At 33.9% G+C, this 22,872-nt stretch overlaps 1 protein-coding gene across 1 annotated transcript in view; it reads left to right on the forward strand.

The window, feature by feature from the left end:
* The first annotated feature begins 1,358 nt into the window (after positions 1 to 1,358).
* The window catches only part of LOC129218596 (homeobox protein aristaless-like), a 279,444-nt gene continuing 257,930 nt past the window's right edge, over positions 1,359 to 22,872 (forward strand). Inside the window, exon 1 of the mRNA XM_054852914.1 lies at positions 1,359 to 1,368. The gene's annotated coding sequence lies outside the window, so the exon portion shown is untranslated. The remainder of the gene's footprint in view (positions 1,369 to 22,872) is intronic.

Genomic DNA, 22,872 nt, shown 5'->3' on the forward strand with positions numbered 1-22,872 from the left:
TAAAACATTAAAATTAAAGCTAAATTTTGTGTATGAAACCCTATTTCTAATTTATACGAGCATCGGATTAAATGAAAATTAATAATTAAAAAATTAACATAAATTACACAATTTTGCGCTTTCATACATCTTCATTCTTCCGCAATTCAACTTGATCCGCAACATAAGGGGGATTTTTGTTTTGACAATGTAATCGAGAGAAAAGTAAAAAATCATTCTACCTAACTAGAATGATTTTTACTGAAGCTAAAAAGAAGAGGAATGATAATCAATAGAGAAAAGGGGGGTAACTTGAAACTGATTTTACAGTGCTACTGGTTAAAACTAAGATTTGAAATAAATTTGAGGGAATTTAAGAACTCCAGACCGAAACAACGACCTATCTACACACCCCCTCAACCCCAGATTCCTTCTGAGTTTCGTAGCAGCGTTTAGTGAACATAATTTTCTCCCATAACCTTCAGTTTTCGTGAGACAAACAGTTAAAGGTGGAAAAAAAAATCTACGAATGTCTCGAAAAAAATTCGATATATAGAGATTTTTTCAATATATAGAAACAATTTTTCTATGTAATGAACATAGAAATTTTTTGGGATTTCGATATATAGAAAATTTTGATATGTGGAAGTTCGATACATGGAGGTTCGACTGTATTTCTGCCTTAGCCCTGGCTTTAGGGCGGTAACTTACTACAAAATTCCAACAATGTCTAAGTTCCGACAGCAACGGGGAAGCAGCAGGAGAGATTTTTACTGTTGTCCTTCGATAGAACAGTTATTATATCTGACTTAAACTAAAGTAGGTTTGAAAGAACTTTTATAGGATTTTGGTTTCTGTCCGCATTTGTTGGCCAAATATTCGTATGTGCGACGTGGCGTAATAATAAACGGGAAAATTTTCTCCGATTCCACACCATCAATTACGCAAGCCCTCATCTTAATTCAACAGTTTTGCCATCAAATCATTAGCATCGTTAAAATAGAGCGGTTATTTGAGCAGCTTACCCAAACACAAATAAGGATACCGTATCATTAGTTGTTTTTATTAGGGCTCGTATTTGTCGAAGATCTCAGGCTGAAGAAACGATCTAAGAAGTAGCATCATTATTTAAGCGAGATCACGGTAAGCGTGACATACTTGAAAGACGCTTTACTTTTATATCTTTCTTAATGGCACTCGCTGTTAGATTCTAATAGTTGACTTCACCGTTTCGATGACATTCTCGTTTAAAAAGATGCCAAGGAAATGAGGAGGGTAATAAATGGCGCTCCTAACCTGAGAGGCCATTTTTTTAATTCAAAGATCATAGGATATTATTTCTCTAAGGTGTTTTTGTGGGAGCGCCATCACTTCCTTAATACATCACAAGTAAGTTATCATTTTAAAGAGTGTTTCCCTATTTTAAAAATATTGTACAGTCGAATTCGACTTACGCGAGGGATGCGTTCCAAAACTCCTCGCGTAAGTCGAAATTTCGCGTTGTGGAAAAATACGTGCGTACAAATTTTTTAAAGCATGCCAAATATTTTTAGACACTAAAAAACGCCCCTCAAACAGCTCTAAAGCATTCCACAGTTTCTTGCCTAAGGAACTGAACTTTTACTGTATTTAAAAAAATAAAAAACTGTTATTCAACATGAAATACTTTAAGGTGCACAAAATGAATGAAACTAAGTTCTGAACTTTTAAGGATATTTTTTCGTTTTGACTTTTAATTGTACGTATGGAAGAGTCACTCATACTGAGTGTTCTGCTACCGTTGACGTTTTGTAGTTGTTCAAGCATATCGAGAATCTTTTAGACTCAAAAAAAAAAAAAAAAAATATCGGAAACTTTCTTTTTTCCCCCATCTTCACAAACTTTAGATAAAAGTGGCGCTAAGGTGCCATCATATTTCATCAACTTTTATGTTTAGAATGAAAAAAAATAAATAAATGAAATATGCTGAGTGGTTATTTGATGCACTAGACTAGTTTGATGTGGGAACTTCGGCTGTCAGTGATGCTTAAAGGAATGTAATAACATTAAATGAAATCAATACTTAGTAGCCAATAACGAAACTGATACTTCCTTCCAAAAAAGTTCGAGTTGTGCGCGAAAAATTCGCGTTAGCTCTAAAATTCTTGGTTCGCGAAAATTTCGCGTAAGTCGAATCGCGTTTTAGCGGGAGTCGACTGTACTTGAAAAAAAATGAAAATTTCAAACTTCCTCTTCGTATAGCTAGAAGGGTTCAGGGGTCAAATCCATATTTCGGTCTGCCTTTACAGCATTTAAAATTGAGCAGCTCTTTGCTTTTTAAATTCAAGCACTTTGTGCACAGACGTTGTTACTTTTACCTTGAAATGTTATATGCCAGTCTGGTTTGAAATAAAAAACTGCAAAAACTTCACGGAAGATCCCATTCATGTTTACAAAACAATTCAAACCTGGGAATACTTGATTGAAAAACCTGAAACAAGTTGACATTGAAAGAAACTCTTATTGCGCTTGCCGAAAACTTATTGATGTCCAAGGTTTTTGATGATAGAGCTTTCAAAAGGTTTTGAAAATATGTTTCGTCATCAGAAACTTTGTCATTCCATCCCTAAATTTCGAAGCCACCGATTGCACAGAGATTATTGCTTGGAGCTCCTCAAACTTCATATAAGGTTGCTTAGAGTAAACGAGACCCCTTTTTTCGTTTTGGAAGCCACATACTAACTATTTGAAACACAACATTTTTCATCTATTCACATTTTATCTTGGACTTAATAAGCAAAAGTTCATCATTATATAATGCTTGAAATATATTTAACGATTTTTTGAAAAAATCGATGGGTGTTCCACATAACCCGTACGAAGGAGGAAGTGGGACACCCACTACAATTGTAAATGTAAAGCGAATTTGTGTAAAATAAGGGCTAAACTGGCCTCACTTCCAAAAGCATTTTTTTTTAATGAAATGTATTTTGTAAATGCAACTATATGTGAGATGTCTACTGACATTTAACCTATTCGATAGAAAATTATAAAAAAAAATATTACCTCTGTAAAAATTATTGAAACCTATAAGTACGTATTTTACTTTTACTTATAAAGCAGTAATAAACATATACATACACTTAAGACAAATTTTGGTAAATTATCAAACATTATAGTAAGTTGAAAGTAGTTTCGTGCTTAAAAATGAACGACCGTTTTTTTGAACCATCATATTTATTTTATAGTTCTCCTACTAATTTTATTTCTTAAGTTATTTATTTATCTTTATTCTTTTTCATAATTTGATACTACTTTCATATTTTGTACATTCGAAATCATGTATTGTTTTATTTCACCCGCGACTATACCATACTTGGAGGTACTGTATTTCGATTTAATGAATGCACTATTTCAGGGTACTTACTATTTTGTTCTTTATTTTTGTAGAATTGGAAATGATTTAGAGGACGGTATTCTGTCATTTTCTTTCGAGATAAATTTTGTTCATTTTCTAACGTCACGTTCATTTTATTCATTTTTCTTTTTGTGAAATAAAATTTATTATTTAAATTCGTACTGAGCAGAAATCAAATTACGATTTTTTTGTGTCGTACCACTCAACCAATGAGACATATGTTCCAAAAATAAACTCTTTATATTGCTTTCCATCCAAGCCTAAATGAAATATTATTTGATTCCATTTTTAGCGGCATATTTTCTACTTAACTTTATATACAAGAGTATTATCGATAACTTTCAATTTACGGGAGTAACTCTTTCAGAGATGCAACTTTTTCAAATGAGCTATAGTTGGGTGGTACATTGATTAATTTGCTAAAAGTTCAGAAATCTTCAGATTTCTATTAGTCCGAAAAATAAGAAAAAGTGGTGTAGGTCAATAAACCAAGATTTTGAGTGGTTGAGTAGCCACTTAGGCGCAGAACACCGGTTACTGTTCCGTTTTACGATGACTGTCTATCGGCAAATGGGTGAACCTATACTGAACCACTTTCGCATCAAGTAGAATGAGGTTTAAACTCATTTTCGATGAGTTTATACACAATTAACTTACACCACTATTGCTCCCAACAACTCTCGGTCGGATCAAAAAATCTAACGTTCATTTGTTAGCAAATGGGGAAAACTGGGTTTGTTACAGGAAGCAAACTGAATTTTGCGGAGAAACAATTATAAAACATTCTCAAATCATTTCATGCAATAAATTTCTTAGTTTAAAAATGTTCTCCGGTTTATAAAGCTACCCTTTTTTCCCCTTTAAACGCAATGCAGTACGAATCTTGAACGAAGATCGTTTATGTTCATACATTCAAATTTTCAACCAGTTCAATATCTAGAAAAATCCAGGTTACGGTGAAAAAAGAAAAGAGAAAGCAGCTATTGCTCTAGAGCTGCAACTTTTAATCCTTTTCATGAGAGCCAATATACGTTGCTTTCAATTTCATCATTGTTAAATGACTCGTTTGCATGCTTTGTTTGAAATGTCATAAAATTGCCTAAGCAATTTTTTCTATCATAATAACATAACGCGATATTATAAGCAAGTGTGGCATGCCAAAAAAATTAATTCAAAAATCGCTTACAACCAAAGTCTTAACGGCTCCAAACAGCCTCATGTACCTTGAATCCTTGCTCAGAGTTCCTTGAGACTCAAGAGACTCTCTTTTCCTGAGAGAGAAAATCCTTGCTCAGAGTAAAGATGGATTAACACGAAAACCACCATTTCGAATCGGAAACGATTTCGATTAAAACTTAAAATGCACGTTATTTCACGAATGAACAGAGGAGCCCAAAAGTGACACTAACACTTTTGGGCTCCTCTGATCAACGGCTCCTCTGATCAACGCAACCTGATCAACGGTGATGACACAGTGGCGAAGTAAACCTCACTTTTCAGAAATAAAAATGAATGATTCATTCAAAACAGATTTTTCATTGGGTGGATTGATTTACTTCACGAACATAAAAATTAAAAATTCAAATAAGTGAGCATTTCTCATCTTATTTCATAAGAATGGAACTATAAAATGGAAGGGCAATGTCTGCGGTGGTCATCTGTCCCGATTTCTGATGCTAGATTACACATTTTTAGAAGTTATTAAATCCGGAATATTAAAAGTCAGTGATATGTTCTCAAAAAAAAAAAAAAAAAAAGCTTCAGGGGCCACGCCCCCTAACCCCCACAATTGGTGTACCAGCCGCCTACGTGCAGTAGTCGAATTTTGTCGTACTAAAGTTTGACACCCAAGCCCGAATAGTTTTTACTTCCTTTTGAAGTATTCGCGAAAAAGTTTTTACCCAAAAATCGGCCTTAATTTCCATTTTGCTCACCCCCAAATGAATGTTGAGTTTTTTTTTTTCAACCCGACCACACGTGGATATGTGCCTAGAAACGTACAGACACCCGAAATATCCATTTTGACAATCCCTAAATTAATTACAACGAGTTTTCTCGTGACGTCTGTATGTATATGTGCATATGTGTGTATGTATGTCGCATAAGTCAAGAACGGAATGTCCTAGAAAGTTGAAATTTGGTACGTTGACTCCTAGTTGGGTCTAGTTGAGCACCTTCCTTTTATGTTGCAATCGTATGCTCCAAGGGGGTCTTTTCCCCCTTTTTTGGGGGAAATCATTGTTAATTTCGATGTAAACTGATGTGGTGTTATAATTTGGCGGACACTTGGCGATATATCGCCAATCTTTTGGTCACCAAGTTTTGTCGCCAACTTGGCGACAAATTTGGCGATTAAAAAATTTTTTTTTTTTTAAATCTGGTTTCAATTTGGCCACTGTTGGTGATATTTAGAGAGTAAACTATTGAATTATATTAAAACTGCCAATAATGAGAAAATGACATTAAATTGGAGTAAAAGGAAGTCATGTGATGCACAAATCAGCTGGTTTCCATCTGGAACAGGATTATATTGAAAGTTGAATGCAAAATGCTCGCTGAGTAGAGCCACCAGTAAGAATCGACTCCATCAACACAAGACGGTGAAACAATTGCAAATGGTACGACTCTGAATAGACTCGCTATGTACCCACGGTACGGGGAGGAGAACTACGGCTCAAAGGCTCCCAAGACACCAGAAAAAAAAATCTATGCTCAAGCTTTAACAGTTGAAAATATTTGTGTAATTTTTTGATAAAAATTTGAGGAAACTTTTAAACTCAACACATATTACTTAAGTAACGTAAGCGAAGAGAAGACGGGGGACAGATTAAAGTTATGGTAGACTTCTTTTCTTGCTGACATAACTTATGAATAAAATGAGTTTCCAAAATTCAAGATACAAAAAACCCAACACAGTTTTCATCAAGTAAGTTATAAACCTTAAAACGGTAATAAAAATAATTAATAAATAAAAAAATTGAAGCAAATAAATGCAAAATTTAAGCAAAAATATCGGAGCAGTTAAAACGTACAACACTTATTCGTTAAAAAAAAAATGGTTATTTTGGGGGCGGGAGAGGAGGAGGTAGAGCAATACGTTGGATGGCTAGGGGTCCTGTTAATTTTTTGAGGGGGTCCCAATATTTATAGATCCGGACCCGTCTACTAAGCCATTATTCTAATGTGATGAAAACTGAAACTATTTTTATGAATGGGTACAGTCAAGTGCCTATACTTGGGACAGTAGCCTAACTCTTGATATTTTGCCAAATTTAGTTTTGAGGGCTGGTACCCCTGTTGGTATGTCACCAGTAAGAAGTAAATGATATTACAGAATAAAGGAATAGTTATCTTATGCGGCTATGCGAGTTGAACTTTGATGTGTCAGCTTTATGAGTTTTTTTTATGATTTTGAAAATTTCGAAAAAATAGCGTTTTTTAAGTGTGGAAACAACTTTGGTTACCTACGCTAACTGAGCAGTTTTAGTTTGAATTTGTTTCACAGTTCATCTCGGCTGTGTACCTGTGCCTTATTTGGGCAAATTCATTTCCATCCAACTAATGCAGTTGAACTTATTTAATCATAAATTTGAAAAATTGCAAATACACTCCAAACTTAGGACACTGTTCCAAGTTACTAAGGCAAAAAGAGTGTCTAGAAGAAATATTGGAGAAATGAAGTGTTAAATTCTATTAACAAAACGTATAGGTACAAAATTTTATAAACTGAGGGCTATTTTGATGACAATAAATGTGTCATGCCATAACAAGATAGAACAGTTGTCATTGTTAAAAAAATTTCAATCAATTGATGAGCAAAAACATTTTACCAAACTATTACATATATTAGTTCAACTAATGGAAATGAGTGAAAGTATAGAGAAGACAAATTTATTTGTAGTGAAGTTCACGTCTTATGAAGGAATGGAAATGAATGTGAAAAAAAAAGGAACCTTGTGAAATAAGGAACATGGGGAGCTAAAAATTAGCTCTGTTAATAATTATTTGGGTTCACCAATTACTTTTATGCTTCAAAATATAGAGGGGAAAGCAAAAATATTATTCAAAAGAATTAAGAATGGTTGGGGAGACATTCAATAAAGGCAAGTGTATGTTCTAAAATCATTGAAAACGGGATTATATTATTTCTATCTAATTTTTTCTTCTTTATTGGTTCTTAAAATAATCTTCTTTAAAATGATAGTTGTGTCCCAAACTAATATCTATTGCTAAATTCATGAAAGTAAGGTCGAAATAATAAGTGTCCCAAATTAAGTCCTTCACTTGGGAGAATGAACATTTTTTTGTTTTATTTTTGAAGGGACAGATCTACACATCGATGCTTTGTCTTGCAGTGAAGTACTAATACACATCCTAAAAATAGAATACTTCATTCGAATGGAAAACATATGATTAATAAGCTACAAATGGTAAAAGTTAAAACTGTCCCAAGTATGGGCACTTGACTGTATCATTTCTGGTTCGTAGTGTCTCTCGAAATTCAAGTTCAGTTAAAATAAGACATTTAATAAATTTGTTTGCAAGAGTAAATTCCATTTTCAGCTGCCATATGAGGGTATTAAAACCTATATTCTCAATAACAATAAGTTTAATGACAGGAAATGAGACATTGAAAGAGGGAGGAATCAACTTTTCAACGTCCGTTTGCAAAACACAATCTAACAGTGTGATAACGTAAGGTAAAAAAAATCTTCTTTTGTGCCCGATGTGAACACGCGTTTAGATTGGATTTTAATGATGCCTTTTTGGTGGCATTATCGAGAGATAGCTTTTGTCATTATTGCAAGTTTTTTCAGGGGAGAGGGCGTTCTCGTTTTTCTTATTACTTTTACCGTTTCTATTATCAAGTCATTTTCAGAATATGACAAACCATTCGTCGCATGGCTTCACTCAAACACACATTAACATAATGACAGATGCTGCACCAATCAGAAGGGTTTCGAATCAATTCTAAGCGTGGCGACTACAATGTCTTTAAAGAGATTTCTACACGCTCAGTATTTCACAAAGTGTTGCTTTTCATGGCCTTGCGAAATTCGAATGTTAGACGAATTTTTGTTTGCGGAAAGTCAACTTACATTATTTTCGCTTCTCAATTTAAATATTAGCCGTTGAGAGCAAAAGTGGTGCAAGTCGATAAAGCAAGATTTTGAATCATCGCCGGCAAATGATTGCACCTAGACTTACATTTGCATCAATTTCTCATCAAATAGAATGAGCTTGAAACTTATTTCTGATGGTACAAAAAAAGCTAAACTTTTACTGTATTAAAAAAAAGGCTTTATTCAATATAAAATATTGTTAAGATGCAGGAAAAGAATGATCATACGGGAGGGAGGTACTTAAAATAAAACAGCACGATACGTACAGTATGCATTGATAATGAAATGCTGCACTGCAATAGTACTGTCTAATAGGTACAGTAATAATATTTTTGACTTAAAAAATGAAGATGATGATGCTTTTTGCTCCATGACCAGATCGTTTTTCGTATCTAATATAGTTTGAAATACAGTTGGCTTCGCATTGTCTTTCCATTTGCTTCCTGGTCTTTCTAATCCCCAATACAAGAGCTATTCTGCGGTGGGCAGACAAACGGCAGTATCTGCAGAAATGAGAAACTCGTTTTGGATTCAATGCTGGCAAATGTTGGAATGAAAGCAAGAATGAATGAGAGATGAAGCTTAGAATTATTTTACGTATACATAAGACGCAGCGAAAAGCAAATAAACAGGCTTGTACACTAAAGCTGACGCACAGTAGATGATAAAAATGAAAAATGGGCCCTTTACCTTAACTTTGCTTAGATCTTACTCTCCAATTTTCAATATTGAAGTAAGTTCTGAATTTTGACTTTTTCATCACTTTGAATTGTATTGACTCCTACTTATTGTTGTGTTACTTCGAGAAATTTAACTTTCTCCGTCTTCACAAACTTTAGATGAAACAGCGCGTTAATTCCCCTTCACTTTTGATATTTTGAATGAGAACAATAAATGCTGAGTCGTTATTTGATACACTAGCATAGCGATGTGTATGGTGTGGGAAACTCCGCTGTCAGAGATGCTAAAGTTAGCTAAGTTTATTTACGAAATCAATAACGAAGCCGATACTTGTTTTTGGTGAGGAATTTGGGTTTGCTCTAAAACTCGCGTTACAGCCATTTCGCGTAAATCGAATCACGTTGTAGCGGGATTCATTCTCAAACGAATACTTAACTTTGAATTTGAAACTTGAAATATCAAAATGATACAAAAATCCTGAAAAGTGTTCCACAGGAGCTCGGTATTTTTCCTTCAACCTTTGTTTTAAAGCCATCCTAGCGAGATTTCATTTTTTGGCTTAAGATAAAGCTCCTCCTCAGAGAGACAAATTCTTGCTGCTCTGAATAGTTATTAATTTTATTTTATTTTTAAAAATAGGGGCATTTTTTCAGCTTAATCCAGTTTACAGTTTCAATAAATGTTTTCATTCCAAAATATTTTAAACGACAGCATTTAACGTATGTGGTTCAGTGACCTGGTTTAAGTTAGAAGATCTTTCATTGCATGAGGTTTGTCGAAATATTTTTTGCTCATGATTTTCACGGAAAAAAAATGTAAATCGTATTACTCCATTTATAATAATTATGTGATCATTGAGGATAAATAATTTATCTGAATTATTTTCATATCCTTTTGTATTGTTGTATTCTTAACCAATATAATTTTTGTCAAGAATACACACAGAATCGGTTATTCACTGTTTCAGACTGAAGAGTTGTAATAAGAAGGAAACTGCAGTCTCTGGATGTGATAACTGGGCTGTCTGGTAATTTTCATGTACTTCTGCTTTAGCATTGGCTAAGGAGCTCTAATTTACCGCTGAATGTACTTTTATTCTTGCGACATCGATGTCAATATTTTTACCCTGCCTGTTTTGCAGTTTATGTTTTGAGCTCGGTGTTTTATATTTGAACAAAAAAAGGTTCGAAAAATATGTGATGGTTAACCATATCAAAAATAATATCGTTAATCAGTTGTTGCAGTATCTATCTCACTGAAAACAGTTGTTTCGAATTATCATCGATGTTATCGATTCTTAAAAACGTCACATCGGTAGTCTCATTGGAGATAGGTTTCTAGAAGTTGGTTATCTGAAAAGGTGGAGAAAAAACTAATAGCAAATTTTTCTGAAACGCGCAGAACTGAACGAGCCTACTTTCCCGTATACCAACACCAACTTACTAGTATCTAATCAATATTCTCTAAATTAGCTGAGACTGCAAATTGTGTCAGACATAACTTTTCAACGTTTTGAGCTGCTTTCAAAAAACAAAATATGCCTCCCTCATCAAAGGAATATATGCGTAAAAAATAAAGGAACAAATATAGTGATAGCACCATTTAAACAAAGTAGCTAATATATATATTTTTTTCCATTCAAATTTTTTTTAATCGCTTTCAAAATGAAATAAAAATAATTACAAATAATAAGCCCATTAAAATAAATACATTATATATATATATATATATATATATATATATATATATATATATATATATATATATATATATATATATATATATATATATATAAAAACAGGCAGCCATGGGATTGCCGACAGAAGTGAAAACTTAAAACTACAAAAAGAATTTGGTGTGTTTCTGCACGCGCGTGCGTGGTGTGTGTTTAATTTTTATTTAAAATTAATTGTAGTTTCAAAAATAAAAATTTTAATTTCTAGATTCAAAATATCAGCTCCAGTCTCTTTTTTACACTTATCAGAAATTTCATATGAGGCAGTGAGAAGCAAAGGGATGTAAGTGGACATTTTCAAGTTTCGAGCAAAACGCGTTTAAAGATAACATTCTAGGTAGGCTTTCATTGAATTTTTTTTCTAAATCATACTGTCTAGCAGCAACTACCAGGTCTACTAGAACCATCTCTTGCCCCAAGACAGAGGAGAGGTTCACCTAAAATGTGTACTGGTTACATCCAAATTTTTAATTTTGCCACTTAAATCCTTTTGCTTCTTGCTGCCTCATATGGTCTATTTCAGTTCGTTTATGAAGTAAATAAGGAAGTATTTAAAAAAAAATTCCTAGTTTGTGTTATTTCCATGCATAAAAATAATAAAAAATACACATACTGAACTTTCCACGTAATCAATTTATTATATTACCCCTCTTTAGCCGACATGCCGAAAAGAGTCGGCATGCCATGAGATTGATCACAGTTCGAATTTTGAGGCATGCTAGATAATTCGGGGTTCATTCCGAAAAAAAAAAGAAAAAAGTGATGTTATATATGGATGAAAAGATATTTGGCAAAAGCCAAATGCCGATTTGTTTGCTCATAATTTTATGTATTTATATGTACAACTATGGATTCTCTTTTAAGTTTGATTTAAATCATACGCAGCTGTATTGAACTGGCTTTGCATGATGATATGAAAACGTTTTGGTGGCGTGTTATTTGAAATTGTTCTTAAATTTTTAAAACATCGATTTTAAGTTTAATTATATTTAAAGGTATAAATTAATCAATTACGAAAGTTCGTAAAGCCTTTTTAAAAAATAAAAAAAAATCCGATTCAAATAAAAAAAAAACCATCTGATTTAAATAAAAAAATTCTCATCTCTTTTATTTTTACAAAAAAAAAATCATGATTTTTTTTTACTCCCTGATCATTATTATTATTATCATTATGTTCCAAAACTGATAATATATGTTTATTTAAATATCATATAAAGACTGCATCAACTGTTGTTTTATGTCTCGTTTTGCTCTATTCAAAAATTCAATTAATGGTAGCTTTTTATCATCTGCAAAGCTGATGTTGAAAAACCTACTCAAAATCATTGGCAAATCATCAAAGCTCCTCCCTATTTTACTTTGAAGTAATGCAGAAACGTCTTCAGAAAAAATCAGATAAATATTCAATCAAAAAAATCTGGTACTGCGTTTATGACTTAGCCGCTGAAATATAAACAGCAATCATTACAACTAGCAGTCCATTTGCAGGGTGGCGACGCCAAACACATGTATCGCCGATATCAGAAACATTATTGTTTTCCCATCTCAAAAAATGCCCAAAGCTTTAAAAGAACTTTTCACTTCAAAACTATTATATGATCTTAAAAATGCTTTCTTCTGGATGCACTGACCTGGGTGGTTATTCCAAGCTCGTCAGCTTGCGAGATCGAGATTCTCGCTCACGTGATCGGTTGTGACATAGAAATGTCGCAAAGTAGTATTCTAGTCTACTCGAACCTAGCCGCAAGCTAAGTTCGAGTAGATTAGAATACTAGTTTGTGACATTTCTACATCAAAACCAATCACGTGAGCGAGAATCTCGATCTCGCAAGCTGACGAGCTTGGAATGACCGCCCTGGGTGAGAATCGAACTCACGCTCCTTGAGATTACTTACTCATGAATCTGTTTATGACATTCACGTGCTGCTGACAGCGCTACTGAGGTTCACAGTTTCCAACGAATACAATGTAGTAAAGGAACTGAAAGAAACCGGTGTATTCTAAATGTCGGTGAGGTGACGGTGCCGCGAAATGAATGTGTCGCACCCCATCCGAAAAATGCTCAGCACCCTTAAAGAAGTTTTCAGTCCAAAAAGAATTGTCTCTTTATGTGGACAAAGTATGTGGATATGAAAAAATCCGAATTTCGATTCATTTGCGGCTGCCAAAAACAGAATATATAACTCAAAATTTTCGAGTGAAAATAAATTCAAATCATTATGTCAATAATTATTTCATTGTAAAAACCAGGTCAGCGAAATCGGAAACTATTTGATTTTGGGGTAAAGGTGTCAGAGACAACAGTCGAATGTATTAAGTTCAGAGTTTTCCCTCAAAGTCCGTAACTTTGTTTATCCCAAATTATTTTGAGATAAAGGAGTCGAAGTTGAAGACTTGATATTTCTTAGAGTCGGAGCTTAAATATTTGCCCAAGCTACGGAGTTAGAGCTGGAGTCCGGCTAAGTTTGCAATACAGGAGTCGGAGTCAGTGGCCCCAAAATTGTAGGAGTCGGAGTCGAGAGCTGTTTCCAACCAAGTTTGTTTAAGGCATATCTCCCTTTAAGCTTGGGATCTATATTGACTTCTAGTTTCTCCGTATAGGCTAATGTTAAATTGCACAAACTTCAACGGAAAATTATTCATATCATTCTATACATGTTTTTCATCAAAAGCTTTTTCCAGCAAAGTTTGCTTGAAGCAAATTCGCAACTAAGTTCGGGATTTATATTTGCCTTGAATTCCCCCTTGGGAGCTAATGTTTAGTTTTTTTTTTTTTAAATTATTTTATTCAGTTTTGACTTTTTTTTTGGTTTTTAGCGATATTTTTAAGATGCACTAAGTCTTTTTTCATGCTTTTTTTCATCTTTCTTTGATTTTTACTCGTAAAGTAGGCTAAAAAGTAAATATTCCCCGGAAAAATTTAGAATACTTACCATATTTAAGCTAATGAAATCATTAATATAGTATTATATATATCGCGTTTGCTGTATGTGACGGTCAGTGGTATGTATAATACCACTGACCGTCAGATATTGACACTACTTGCATTATTCTTTCGTATTATAACTAGTTTTAAAATGTAAGTATTTTTATTTAGTTGCTATCGTTAATATAGATTGTGATCCATCTTCGAGCATTAATTTAATTGTCTGTCAAAATGAAGATGTTAGGGGGATTCGCCAGTAGTTGGGGGGAAAAAAAGAACATTTTTCTACGTGTCAATAAAACTATCAAGGATTAACGTTAGCTAGTCATTTTCCTGTTCTAGTTACTATTTTTCAAAATATTTTCAAAAGTAGGGTTGGTTGGGATAAGGGGGTTCCCTTTTGAGAATAGTTCGTTTTTAAAACCTTACACAAAATTTTTGAAACAAAAAAATTTAAACTTATTGTCTTATTTTATCTGAGACATAAATAAACAAAAGTTCATCATTATTTTCTAAAATAATGCTTTAAATATTCTTAACGATTATATTTTTTAAAAAAATCGGATGGGTAACCCACTTACCCCATAGTAAGGGGTAAGTGGGTCACCCCCCCCCCTTTTATTTAAATTTTAATGAAGCATATCTAAGAAAGGGGGAAGGGTCTTATATGATAAAGTATGTAAATTTTAATGCGAATTTATTTTTCGTAAATGCATCCATTTATGAAATATTTACTGTCTTTTAAATCTGTATCACGGAAAATTTTAAAACGGAAAACAAAACAATTTCATTTGTGAAATTTATTGAAAGCCAATAGGTATATATTTTACTTTTACATATAAAGGTGTGTTGAATGAACGTAATACACTTGATTAAGATCAACTTGAGCAAATTAGCCAAAACTATAAGTTGAAAAAGAAATTGTAAGCACTAAATGACTGCGTCTATGTAAAGTTGGCTAAGAAACATTATTGCTTCATCCTCAATAATTATATCAACATCATCTGCACTATGCCAATAAAAAGTGTCACTATTTCTATTAGTTCTTGCAAATTCAGCAGTACTTTTTAATTTGTATCATCAACTTCCAACATTAGATATACTTAAATTTTAGTAATTTCTTACATGTAAGTTTCACAAATACATAATCACCAGCTTTAGCAGTTTTTGTAGCTGAACTATCAATTCCTACTAAAACATCATGGTTTTCTTGTATTTCACCTATACAAATATTTAATCAGAGTTGCTTTTGATTTTGAAATCCACATTATTATAGGGGGACCCACTTACCCTTAATAGCAAAAATGTACGAGGTAAGTGGGACCCCTCCTCTTAAACGCTTATTAATAATATTTTATACAAAAACTCATGTTGTTGTATATACTTTAAGTTATATTATACATAAAAAATGAATTATCATTAAAAAAACTAATAAAAACTAACCTGGAAACACTTTTTTGAAAAATGTTGCTTGAACTCGTAACTTTTTTTTTTTCCAGATTTTTTTTTTTTTTTTTTTGACTAAGTGGTATAAATTAGAAAAAAAATCCACGAATCCCAAATATGTGCAAAACAAATCACTGTGATGAAATTTAACATGATCTGTGCAAAAAAGTTTGAAAACTTTATCCATATTTCAGTTTTAGTGGGATGACCCACTTACCCCAGTGATGGTGCTGCCATCTATCGGTATATAAAATAATGGAGGCAAGGCACTTAGTATGCAGTCCTCGACATAAATACAGTTGTAGTCAGTTGTGACTCTGAATAGGAATAGGACTTACCCCAGTGAAGCATTTCCCCCAGCCAAACCCTAGTTAAAAAAGATTTCGTCAGCAATTGAGAAGTCCTCGACTGGATGTATGTCTGTATGTAATGTTCACATGAAGGTCACTTATGATTTTCTGCTGCCTGAAACTGCTTCCATATCCTCCCAACACTTGCTGTACTCACTCTACATACTTTACCTCTTTCATCTAACGTTTTAGAGCACATATTTCTAATGAGCTGATATCTATGACACTGACTAGGATCCCCGCATCAAGTTCAATAACAAAACAAAACAATAGTAACAAAAAATTTGTTTTCTGCGTAAAGAAACTTTTTTTCTGGGGGGGGGGGACATTTTAAACCAAAGCACGATTGGAAAAGTTTTGAAAAAAATCCGTTACTACTGGAAGCGTCTCCTGTTAAACAATTCATTGCAAGTTATTTCGTATCACAAGTTGACAAAATATTTTGAATTTCGTTACGGAAGGGTCCATTCAACACGCCATCATTAACATCAATCATGCAAGTTGGACATAAAACTGTCCAATTGTTGTGATATCCGAAACTTGAGCTCATAGCCCCCTTGAGCAGGCAAGAATTTCAGTGATCTTGCTAGAAACGAGAGATGTTAAATGTCCATTTTCGCACAGAATAAATCAGAAAAATGAATAAGCACTCACGCCTTTTTCCTTTTTATAATTTTCCCCTTGCTGCAGCCAACAAGACGTAACTGGCTATTTTGTAACAAAAGCATCTTGACGTTTTTTCTGCTCAAATGGTTTAAAGCGATAAAAAACCGCCAACTCATCATATTATGGAATAGATTTTTTCGCTTTATAATAAGTCCCAAGGCTCCCAAATAGTCCCTTTTTCCCAAAAAATCCACTTTTTTTTGCTTCAGGTCCCGAAAAGTCTGTTTTTTAACAAAATCTGGTCCCTTTTTAACCGACTTCAAAAAAGGAGGTTATGATTTCGTATTGCGGCTTTTTATGTGTGTTTTCGAATTATTCCAACACTACTGGACCGATTTGAATTTTTTTTTTTTTTTTTTTTTGTTTGGAAAGGTATACTTCCCAGATGGTCCCATTGTAATTTGGTCTGGATCTGATAAGGGGTCGCGGAGAAATCCAAGAAACTTTGAATTTCATACGTCATGATCACGTGGTGTTGCTGTGATCGGTGTATTTTCACACCTAAGCTTTTGTCTTTCTCTTGAACGATATTTAATTCTCGCGGCACATGGATGATTAATTTTCTAAACGCTGCGCCGCATGGTAATTTTTTATTATAGGTGTTACTAATGTATTTATTACCGCGTAGCAAAGCAGTAAATTAAATATATTTTGCTACTTTAATAGTTGAATCAATTACCTTAATATTTTATTTACTAATAAATAACTTTATTTAGGCACTAAAATATAAAGTTCTTTATTTAATATTCCAATTTATAAATATATTTAGTGTTCAATTGAGGGGGAATTGAATACAGAACACCCCTCCCCCACGATTTAATTTAATATTCTTTAAAATTATGTTCCTTTTGAATTAAAATTTCTGTTACATTTGAATTATTCCCGGTAGCGTCTTTTAGCCGTTTGTATTTATTTTATTAAACAACTCTGAATGTTTTTCACCACCCCTTCCCACGATCATTTGCCAATATTGGATCAAATGGGGACACGACAGGTAGAGTTCGAACTACTGCTAGGTGTAATAAATTAATTCAGAGTAGTTTCTTGCTCTAGGCAATATTTATTCGAATTTTTAAAAAATCATTCGATTAAATTTGACAAATATAAATGACACCGTGCGGCAAAAAAAAAAAAAAAAAAAAAAAAAAAAAAAAAAAAAAAAAAACGCTGGAAATCCATACTTACAGACAGATGTTGATGAAAACTGAACTTAAAAACCTCAAAACATGAGAAACCGTTAAAACCATTTACGTGTCATCACAAAATTCAGTAAATGACACAAAAAATACCTTCAAGTGCTTCTGATATAATTCTTGATGATTCCATGTAAAATGACTCCCTGAATCCAAATAGGACCACCGTTTCCCCCCTACACGTCCCACTTTTTCAGAATGGCACCCCTTAATTTTTTTTTTTTTTTTTTTTTTTTTCAGTTTTCGACAGTTTCACAGCCATTGTTTTTATTTGGAGGGGAAGGGAGTGTTAAATTATCCATTAACACTTTTCTGAGGGGGGAGAGAGGGGCAAAGCTTAAAAGCATGAACATTTGGGATACTCGGGGGGGGGGGGGGGGGGGTTCCCTCTAAAATAGTTTTAAAATCATCAAAAACCGATCTTTTTTTACTAAGGATTTTTTAAACAATTTTTTCTCTTATTTCGTGACATAAAACCAGAGCGTAAGACTCACTCCTATGAACCCCATACCCGGAAAAAAAATTCACGTTGTAAAAAAAATAAATAATAAAAACTAATGAAAGCATCGCATCTTGCATAGTTAGAGTCGCAACGCAGATTTTCAGTAAAGAAACTTCTCGTATTATTCAACTTACATTCCCACCGTAATAATGATAAAAAATGAAAAATAAATATGCTTTTAAAGTAGCATTATTATTTATATTTATATACACTCCGGCTCTATTTTTTATCGCTTCTTAAAGTAGTGAAAATAATGGGGACCGTGCACCCCCAGGAAAGTTAATATTCATTAATGCTATACTATAAGCATAGTACTTAAGATTATTTTAATCTTAATTATGTTTGTGAATTATGATGAATAATGTGGGGAGGTTCTTTGCTGAAGATCTGCAATGCGACTCTGAACACTCAAAATGTGATGCTTCCAATATTAATTCCTTCAATTTTTTTTTTTTTACAACGCGAAAACTTTTTCGGTTGTGCGGCTCATAAGAGTGAGTCTTATGCTCTTGTTTTATGCAAAAAATGAGAAAAAATTGTAAAATAAGCCCCTAGAAAAATAAGATCGGTTTTGATGATTTCAAAAACATTTTAGGGGGGGATACCCCTATCAGTCTCCCTACTTGCTCCAAATGTTCACGATTTTGAACTTTGCACCTTTCTAGCCCCTTTAGAAGAGTGTTATTGGATAATATAACGCTTCCTTTTCCTCCAAATGAAAATAAAGGCTTTGAAACTGTCGAAAGCTGAAAAAAATTGGGGTAGGGGGCCTTCCCAAAATGAGGGACGTGTAGGGGGGAAACGGTGGTCATATTTGGATTTAGGGGGTCGTTTTACATAGGAATCAGCAATAATATCATTTTTTGCCGCACTGTGCAATCAGCAAAGTGGCTGATGATCGATGACTGCCGATTAAACTTTGCATTCCTAATTTTAATTTTTAAAAGTTAATATTAACATGTTCTTGTTTTCTCTCTTAGAATTTAGATCCCTTTTTTGTCTCCCTAGGGACAAACTAATAAAATGTTGGGAGTCGCCTATGACGCAAAGCAGGGCTGTCCAACTGCAAAGAGCCCACGGGCCAGAATTCCGGTCACTGATCACCTGGCGGGCCGCAGTTTGAAAACGTTGAACAATAACCTCTTCCCTCTCATACAATAACAATTAATAGTTGAATTATTAATTATAAAACAATGAAACAGAAGGATTATAAAGGGGTCTAAGGACCCTTAACCTTCAAAATGTTCGGTTTTCTGGAAAAAATATATATTATGGCTAATTGAATTCTGAACAATTTGATACCTTATTTATTACCATACGCAAAAAACTTTTCAAGTTATCGAAAAAATGCGTATACTTTCCCTATAGAGATTTAAGTTAAGAGCAACTGTTTAAGCCTCTTTTTCTCAGGTTTCTCGTTTTGCGTGCATGATATCTCAGAAAGTTTTTTATACATTTCCGTAAAACTTTTTGTGCATGCTTGTCTGGTTTAGTTTTATGATCTGAACCTAAATTTATTTATTTTTAAAAAATTATTTAATTTATTTTTGAAATTTTACAAGTTAATATTAAAATTTTCCAAAATTTTGGGGGAAAATATTTTTTTATTTTAATATTAACTTTTATTTTTAGTTAAAATTTAGGTTCAGATCATAAAAATAAACCAGACAAACATGCATAAAAAATTTTACGGAAATACATAAGAAACTTTCTAAGATATCATGCGCGTAAAACGAGAAATCGGCACTTGAGAAAAAAAGGCTTAAACAATTGCTGTAAACATAAATCTCTACGGGGAAAGTTTATGCATTTTCGCGATAACTTGAAAAGTTTTTTGCATATGGTAATAAATAAGGTATCAAATTGTTCAGAATTAAATTAGCCATAACATATATTTTTTCCAGAGAATTGAAAATTTTGAAGGTTAAGGGTCCTTAGACCCTAAAGCAATTTGCTTACATTTTAATGGGAAAACTGAGGCCCACCCGCCTTCTTTACAAGGGCAGGATTGTCAACATTGATGAATAAGAAGTTGGCGGGCCGCCTGTTGGACAGCCCTGACGTAAAGCATTTGATATGATTGTTTCAAACTTTCTATTCGAGCTCTTTTAATTGTCTTGGTTTTAAAAAAGAGCGATTGTATGTTTTGTTGCGGAAGCGAGAAAAATGGCGCTAATCACGTGGGTGTTGCTGGGGGCCCCCGGATAGACGCCATCGCTTAAGGAGACGCCCTCTTCATCATTGCCGTAAGTGCTTGACGTGCGGAGAGATGTGCTTTCACAAATTATTACCTTTGATTCGGGAGTCTTTCTCTTTTCGCCTAGCAGCATTTAACTCGCAGTATGATACTTAAAGCGTATCATTTAATGGAGGGAAGTGGAAAAGTCTTTTTTTTCCCGAGTATATCCGGCGATTGTTCGAGACCTGTTGAAATGCGTAAGGTGTGGTCATATTTCTAACACATTCGTTTTTACGCGTTGCACTTTTAGACATCATCTAGGTATTTGGAAAAAACCGTCTTTTCCATCCTAGCGACGGATAAGGTAATTAGTAAGCTCCAAGAATTTGCTGTCCTACAGAGCCGAAGCACTCAAAGGTATAAGTTTGTACAATGCTTCCATTGTAGTATCGAACGTCATAGGATTGTCTCAAAACTCAAATACCCTTTGGAATCTTTCGAGGGAGTGATTTTCCCCTAACGCTAAATGATTGTCACGACTCTTGAAGAACAATGTACACAGTAAAATCTCATCATAACGAATTTCAAAAGATGCGTTTCTATCAAATGAATACGTGAAATACACCGCCAGCTCAGTCAATTCCAGCCGAGGACAGCAGTTTCGTGCTTATTAGCACTCATCAGCCCGGCATAGGAAAGTGACTGAGCTGGAGGTGGCAAACGTCTTAAGGGGCTTCCTTAAGAGGTCATTCAAATTTTACGGGGTTCCTTGAATCAGAAAAGAATGGACCCCGGCTGTTGATCCTTCTATTCTGCTTTTGAATTTATGATTTGTCTTATCTGTGTACGCTTATAAAACTATTTCAACGGTGTAGTTATTCAGTAGTACTTAATATATTGTAAACTACTGGGCTTATACATTTTTCTTTTCAGTTTTTTTGGTTTTTACGCAGTCGGGTTTTTTGTTTTTATTTAATAACTAGCTGTACCCGACGCGCGTTGCTACGCCAACAAAAAAATACATCATTATACTGATTTTCATGACAATCGGTTGAACGGGGCAGAAGTTGCTACTCTGCAGTGCCACCTGGTGGCGAGTGGCTTCAATGAGCATATTATGCACCTTCTCCGTGGAAAAATACATATATATAGCAATTTTTATAATAATCGGTCCAGGTATCAAGTGAAGCCGTGACTATACTCAAATTTTGTGCTCACGCAGTTTGCAAGATCAATCCATCGCTAAAAATATCAAATAGAAAAAGTTTTAAATCCCCCCGTTGCATGAAAAGCCATAAAACAATAAAGAAAGAATTTATTTGTTCAATCTCAAGAAAAATGGCAACTTCTTATCAATGAGATCTTTCACGCGAATTAATTTCTGCAGCCGATCATTTTATTCGTATTTATCCAATGGATTGTGACTTAAATTGGAATAAAAAAGGAACCATCGATCGGATTTTTTTCGAACTGGTCTATAAACATTCCCAGTACCAAAAATAACAAACGGTGAAAGTTTCAGCCAAATCTGCCGGGTAGTTTTTGAGTTCATGGATGACATACAGACAAACATTCATTTATATATATATATATAGATTTTTTTTTGTAACATCTAAAAAGTGGGATTATGTAGTAAAATAAACACAAAGATTTCAGTTTAACGTGCTTATGGCATTGAAAATCGTCATATTTCTTATTTTACAACCATTAAGTAGTAAATGACATGACTGCCTGCCACTATCCCAAAGTAGGGATGATACCGGTCAAAGCTGATTTTGAAATATTTTTAATTTTTCCAATAGGTAAGATAAATTCAGGTTCAAATTGAGTCTGCAATAGGTAAAATATTCTGTATGTAAGCAATATTGCGTTTCAAATTTAACACAAAGTAAAGTTTTACATTCATTTCCCTTAGGTGACTACCATTACTCCAATCTCACCTAAATGTCAATAACATATTAAAATTACTCAGCAATCCAAGTGGATATACGAAAGTTAGACCGTGCACATACGAATGAATGTCATGAACTTTTTTGAAGTATGTCAAAGGAAAGTCTGTAGTTTGGTAAATGCCTTAAATGACAAGTTTTAATCATCTTCAGAAATGAATTAAATGAAAAATGTACCAAGACTTTGCATATTACGAATCAAAATGATAAATAACGTTGCACGCTATTGTATTTCAAAACGTACATAACACGGGGAAGGGAGGGGAAAACATCTGCAATAGGAAACAGTAAGGATGCCATTATTCTCTCCCAGGGTTACTTCTTGGTGCACGATGGATTAAGGGTGCCATTTTGGCGTTGGTGCTACAAACGTTTCACCCCTGAAAGGTGCGAAATGCCAGTTTTAATTAATGGCGTAGTTTTTACTGCATTTTGCAAAAAAAAAAAAAAAATAATAATAATTTGAATTTTGACATCTTGAATTCAAATTATGTTTTTCGCAATCACGAGTGTGTGTGTGTATGTAGGTGTGTGTGTGGGGGTGTTTGTGTGTAGGGGGTATGTGTAAGTGTGTGTAGGCATGTGTGTTTGTGTCTGTGTGTAGGCATGTGTGTTTGTGTCTGTGTGTAGGAATGAGTGTGTGGGTAGTTGTGTGTATGAGTGTTTGTGTGTGGTGGGGAATGTGTATGTGTGTGTAGGCATATGTGTTTGTGTCTGTGTGCAGGCTTGAGTGTGTGGGTAGTTGT

This window comes from Uloborus diversus, chromosome 3 (assembly GCF_026930045.1).
Source record: "Uloborus diversus isolate 005 chromosome 3, Udiv.v.3.1, whole genome shotgun sequence".
Classification (NCBI taxonomy): domain Eukaryota; kingdom Metazoa; phylum Arthropoda; class Arachnida; order Araneae; family Uloboridae; genus Uloborus; species Uloborus diversus.